Source organism: Palaemon carinicauda, chromosome 15, assembly GCF_036898095.1.
Source record: "Palaemon carinicauda isolate YSFRI2023 chromosome 15, ASM3689809v2, whole genome shotgun sequence".
Lineage (NCBI taxonomy): Eukaryota > Metazoa > Arthropoda > Malacostraca > Decapoda > Palaemonidae > Palaemon > Palaemon carinicauda.
Window position 1 is genome coordinate 5,110,169 of NC_090739.1, and position 6,916 is coordinate 5,117,084.

The window sequence follows — 6,916 nt, forward strand, 5'->3', positions numbered from 1 at the left end:
ATTTAAACTATGAAAACTTCAACAAAACAAGAGGAAGAGAAACTAGATAGAATAGTGTGCCCAAGTGTACCCTCAAGCAAGAGAACTCTAACCCAAGGCAGTGTAAGACCATGGTACAGAGGCTATGGTACTACCCAAGAATAGAGAACAATGGTTTGATTTTGGAGTGTCCTTCTCCTAGAAGAGCTGCTTACCATAGCTAAAGAGTGTCTTCTACCCTTAATAAGAGGAAAGTAGCCACTGAACAATTACAGGTGCAGTAGTTAACCCCTTGGGTGAAGAAGAATTATTTGGTAACCACAGTGTTGTCAGGTGTATAAGCACAGAGGAAAATCTGTAAAGAATAGGCCCGACTATTCGGTGTCTGTGTAGGCAAAGGGAAAGAACCGTAACCAGAGAGAACGGTCCTATGTAGTACTGTCTGGCCAGTCAAAGGACCCCGTAACTCTCTAGCGGTAGTATCTCAACGAGTGGCTGGTGCCCAGGCCAACCTACCAGATGTAAATGCAACCCAATTATTGCACTCAATAATTGTGGGTTTAGGCAGCATCACCCACGGGAACCCAATATTGCATATAACTACTTTGTTGGGGAAAGAATTGTAACATCGCGCAACCCGATTCGGAATCGACGCAGATTCCAACATCGCGCGGAACACAGAAAGCGTATCCTCAAGCGGTTTGATTTATATGCAGTAAAGCTCTCTCTCTCTCTCTCTCTCTCTCTCTCTCTCTCTCTCTCTCTCTCTCTCTCTCTCTCTCTCTCTCTCTCTCTCTCTCATAATCCCGGTCTAAGAAAGAAAGAGGTTTGACTTTTCCTTAAAAGAACATGATTTTTCTGATAGAATATAAAGTGAATCGTATGCCTGGTTGGTAGACAATTATTGTGGGTCGTAGCCAAGACTATATATATATATATATATATATATATATATATATATATATATATATATATATATATATATATATATATATATATATACATATATATATATATATATATATATATATATATATATATATATATATATATATATATATATATATATGTATATATATATATATATATATATATATATATATAGAGAGAGAGAGAGAGAGAGAGAGAGAGAGAGAGAGAGAGAGAGAGAGAGAGAGAGAGAGAGAGAGAGAGAGAGAGAATTTAAGGGTCTCTCTCTCTCTCTCTCTCTCTCTCTCTCTCTCTCTCTCTCTCTCTCTCTCTCTCTCTCTCTCAGTTTGCAAAATGTTAACTAATTTGCCTCAGTCTATAGGCTGCTATTAGGTTTTTAAATTTGTCAGTTATTTTTTTTTTTACAATTATCAACCTAGATGATGATAAAATATGTAAATCAGATATGCACAGCTAACTATCTATCTGTCTATGTATCTATCTATCTATCTATTTATATATATATATATATATATATATATATATATATATATATATATATATATATATATATATATATGTGTGTGTGTGTGTGTGTGTATATATAGCCTATGTATGTATATATACAACAAATCCAGCCCACTGCAGAATAATATGTATGGTGTTTGGCCATTTTCATGATCACGCTGACCAGTGCGGATTGGTGATGGTGGAAGACTTTAGTCTGATCGCTCATAGTAAACCAACCTAGTATGGATGGCCCTGACTTGTACAGCTTTGCTAATCAGGGAGATGTTTAAACTCGCCCCATTACCCACTCAGTATGCATATTTTTTTGTTAGAGAGAGAGAGAGAGAGAGAGAGAGAGAGAGAGAGAGAGAGAGTCTATGCTAATCATGATACCCTTAATGAACAATTACCTCACTAGGTTAAATCCACTCGTCTCTTACCCTTCCCTGTGTCCTTCCAATCTCCAAAACCTAGTTTTTGAGAGGTATTGCAAATAAACCTTTAGATACGACAGATAATTTATTAGTTTCAACAAAGCACTCTACTGTCTTGATAAGTGTGTGCGATTGTGAGTGATTCTACACCATGCTTAGAATTAATGGTCTCATGAATAAGCAGATTTCTTTGTGTGTATAAGTGTATAGGTCTGTACTTACTTACTTTTACTAGGGCTGCTTATCTGGTTCTGTACAGCAGGGAAACCCTACTCTCTACAGGACCTCCACAGTAGCTTTATGGTGTTCATTCGGGAGCATTTAACATTTCACAATGCGGATTGTGAAATATTCTTTTATTACTAGTTTTTAATTTATTATTTTTTTCTATATAAATAGACATGTAAGTGAGATGAGAAGTCCAAGGCGCTAAATAAAGTAAACAATAAAAGAAGTTACAAACTAGAATCAAGAGTTCCCTGTGCACTTTGTAACTTGTTCGATAATATCAGCTGCCCGATATCGCTTCAAGGTGAACCACTTCAGTATGTTTTGCGGGAGAAGGGAAATTATATTATCTATCAATATGGTTATCAGTTAGGGTAGAGAGCCTTTTGAATTGAAAATTATCACGAAATTGTAAAGTTGTTGAGTTTCATATCTGGTAGAGTTTGGGCTCCTCCCCAACTCCCCCACTTCAGGGTTGCCAGTTTGGCCTTTTTCAGGCCAAAAAACTTAAAATTTGGCCTTTTTTAATTGGTTGGCCTTTAGTAGTAGGTTGGCCAGGGCACCAGCCACCCGTTGAGATACTACCGCTAGAGAGTTATGGGGTCTTTTGACTGGCCAGACAGTACTACATTGGATCCTCCTCTCTGGTTACGGTTCATTTTCCCTTTGCCTACATACACACTGAATAGTCTGGCATATTCTTTACATATTCTCCTCTATCCTCATACACCTGACAACACAGATTACCAAACAATTCTTCATCACCCAAGGGGTTACGGCACTGTAATTGTTCAGTGCCACTTTCCTCTTGGTAAGGGTAGAAGAGACTCTTTAGCTATGGTAAGCAGCTCTTCTAGGAGAAGGACACTCCAAAATCAAACCACTGTTCTCTAGTCTTGGGTAGTGCCATAGCCTCTGTACCATGGCCTTTCACTGTCTTGGGTTAGAGTTCTCTTGCTTGAGGGTACACTCGAGCACACTCTCCTATCTTATTTCTCTTCCTCTTGTTTTGTTAAAGTTTTTATAGTTTATATAGGAGATATTTATTGTTGTTACTCTTCTTGGAATATTTTATTTTCCTTTTTTCCTTTCCTCACTGAGCTATTTTCCCTGTTGGAGCCCCTGGGCTTATAGCATACTGCTTTTCCAACTAGGGTTGTAGCTTAGTAAGTAATAATAATAATAATAATAGTAATATCCTGAAAAAAGGCGGACCTTTTGTATATTTGGCCTTTTTCTACTAAGTGTTTGGCCTTTTAAAGCTGCGGTTAATTAAAAGTTGGTCTTTTCTCATTTACAAATCCTGGCAACTCTGCTAAGACATTGGATTTGTGTATCAAGTACTTGCCGTTCAACAATGATTAAACATACTATCAGTTTACTATCGCTAGCTTGCGACTGACCGTGTTCTCAACGACTTTAATTGTTTTCTCCAGCTCTCAAAGTGATGACTATTTTGAAATATATACCTACAGTACAAGATTTGTTTATTGTATAGGCCTACAGTCTAAGGTATTTAGAATATCATACAGCGTGTTCCACTTTCATTGTCAAATCCACATTATTATTATTATTATTATTATTATTATTATTATTATTATTATTATTATTATTTGCTAAGCTACGACGCTAGTTGGAAAAGTAGGATGCTTTAAGCCCAAGGTCTCCGACAGGGAAAATAGCCCAGTGAGGAAAGAAAACAAGGAAAAATAAAATATTTTAAGAACAATTACATTAAAATAAATATTACCTATATAAGCTATTAAAACTTTAACAACACAAAAGGAAGAGAAGTAAGACAGTGGAAGACTATGGTACAGAGGCTATGGCACTACCCATGACTAGAGAACAAGAGTTTGATTTTGGATTGGAGTGTCCTTCTCATAGAAGAGCTGATTACCATAGCTAAAGAGTCTCTTCTACCCTTAACAAGAGAAAAGTAGCCACTGAACAATTACAGTGCAGCTGTTAACCCCTTGAACGAAGAAGAATCGTTCGGTAATCTCAGTGTTGTCAAGTGTATGAGGCTAGAGGAGAATGTGGTAAGAATAGGCCAGACTATTCGGTGTATGTAGAGGCAAAGACAAAATTGGGCAGTAACCAGAGAGATAGATCTAATGTAGTACTGTCTGGCCAGTCAAAGAACCCAGTGACACTCTAGTGGTAGTATCTCAACGGGTGGTTGGTGGCCTGGCCAACCTACTACCATTACGATCCATGTCTTTTTTTTTTTTTTTTTTTTTTTTTTCTTTTTTTTCTTTTTTTTTTTAATCACATTTCACATTAGAACATTAACAAGACGATATATTAATTCAGGATGTTTGTTCTTGTAGTATTCAGTCCCCCCCCCCCACCATTAATAAATTATTACATTGACATTTTACGATTTTGTATTCCACCGATTCATTTTCAGTTTTTAACCATCTGGTTTAAAATATTATTATTATTATTATTATTATTATTATTATTATTATTATTATTATTATTAATTGCTAAGCTACAACCGTAGTTGGAAAAGCAGGATGCTATAAGCCAGGGGCTCCAACAGGGAAAATAGTTCAGTGAGGAAAGGAATTAAGGAAAAATAAAATATTTTAAGAATAGTAACAACATTAAAATAAATATCTCCTATATAAACTATAGAAACTTTAACAAAAGAAGAGGAAGAGATATAAGATAGAATAGTATGATCGAGTGCACCCTCAAGCAAGGGAACTCTAACCCAAGACAGTGGAATACCATGGTACAGAGGCTATGACACTACACAAGATTAGAGAACAATGGTTTGATTTTGGAGTGTCCTTTTCCTAGGATTCAAGTTTATACAGACCTATTTCGAATCTATCCTCCATGTCAATGGTGCTAGAATATGTAATTCCTGAACATCTAGTTAGTCATTCGGGAAGAATCGAAGAATTGTTAGATAACCAGTTAACATACAGAATTATATTCTACGGAGACTGCGATATATTCTGTTGTGAATGCTATTTTTCCCTGTTGGAGCCCTTGGGCTTATAGCATCTTGCTTTTCTAACTAGTGTTGTAGCTTGGCTTTTAATAATAATAATACTAACAACAACAACAACAACAACAGTAGAACTTAAAAAGTCCAAAGTTGAAGCAAATGTTTTTATGTTGACCTGGCTGACATAAGTCTTTATATACTTTATATATGACATATCTTGTTTTTGACGTTGTTAATAGTTAATATATGACATATCTGTTTTTGACGTTGTTAATAGTTTATATGTGACATTTCTATTTTGACGTTGTTACTGTTTTTAGAATGATTTATTGTTAATTTGTTCTCATCATTTATTTATTTCCTTATTTCCTTCCCTCACTGGGCTATTTTTCCCTATTGGAGCCCTTGGGCTTATAGCATCTTGCTTTTCCAACTAGGGTTGTAGCTTAGCAATTAATAATAATAATAATAATAATAATAATAATAATAATAATAATAGCTGTGGCAAGAAGCTCTTCTAGGAGATTTGCTGACGATTTTTCGAAAAAACAATTATTCGAAAGACAATTGTTCAAAAAACTTTTTTTTTTCGAAAACCAATTATTCGCAAACAATTGCTCGAATGTGTAATTGTTCGAACTTACAATTAATCGAATTACAAGATATCTGAATAAGCAATTTTTCGAATGGGTCATAGCAACTGACTATAGTCATTCTTTTTAGCTAGGCAGATTTGCACAGACTCGCCGAGGTGCCCTTTTAGCTCGGAAAAGTTTCCTGATCGCTGATTGGTTGGACAAGATAATTCTGACCAATCAGAGAGCAGGAAACTTTTCCGAGCTAAAAGGGCACAGCTGCGAATCGGTGCAAATGCGCCTCAGTAAAAAAAAATTGAGTATAGTTGAGCAAGAGTAAGAATTCATTATTTTTGCAGTTTATAAGCAAGTGAGTAGTTGTATGAGAAATAACTCAATTGAGTTGTTTGTCTTTTAAATATATTGATAAAAAATGAACCTTAAACAAATCCTGCTTTTGAAAATAAACATTAATAATCGAATGAGTAGTAAAATGAAAAACAATTCAATTTCATGGTTTTTCTTAAATACATTTATAAAACAAAATAAAAACAAAAATTAACCGTGAACAAATCCTTTTTTGGAAAATAAACAAAATTACTTTCCTTTTGGTAAGGGTAGAAGAGACTCTTTAGCTATGGTAAGCAGCTCTTCTAGGAGAACACTCCAAAATCAAATCATTGTTCTCTAGTCTTTGGTAGTGCCATAAGCCTCTGTACCATGGTCTTCCACTGTCTTGGGTTAGAGTTCCCTTGCTTGAGGGTACACTCGAGCACACTTCTCTATCTAATTTAGCTTCCTCTTGTTTTGTTAAAGTTGTTATAGTTTATATAGGAAATGTTTATTTAGTGTTGTTGTTCTTGAAATATTTCCTCTTTCCTTCTTTCTTTTCCTTACTGGGCTATTTTCCCTGTTGGGGCCCTTGGGCTTTTAGCATCCTGCTTTTCCAATTAGGGTTGTAGCTTAGCAAATAATAATAATGATAATAATACAGCTGAAAGAGAAGTGCGAAAATTTATGGAAAAAGTTAAAGAGGACGGAAAAGGTACACATGACTAAACTCATTTGACATAATTGTGCAAAGATGTGTAAATAAAACTTTAATAAATCTAAAATATTCGTTAACGAATTACTCCTGTATGGGTAAGTAAAGTATGTTAAGGATTCGAATAACATAAATTTCGAAAAATTGCTTATTCGAATATCTTGTAATTCAATCAATTGTAAATTCGAACAATTGTTTTCGAATAATTGGTTTTCGAAAAAATGTTTCTCGAACAATTGTCTTACGATTAATTGTTTTTCGAAAAATCGTC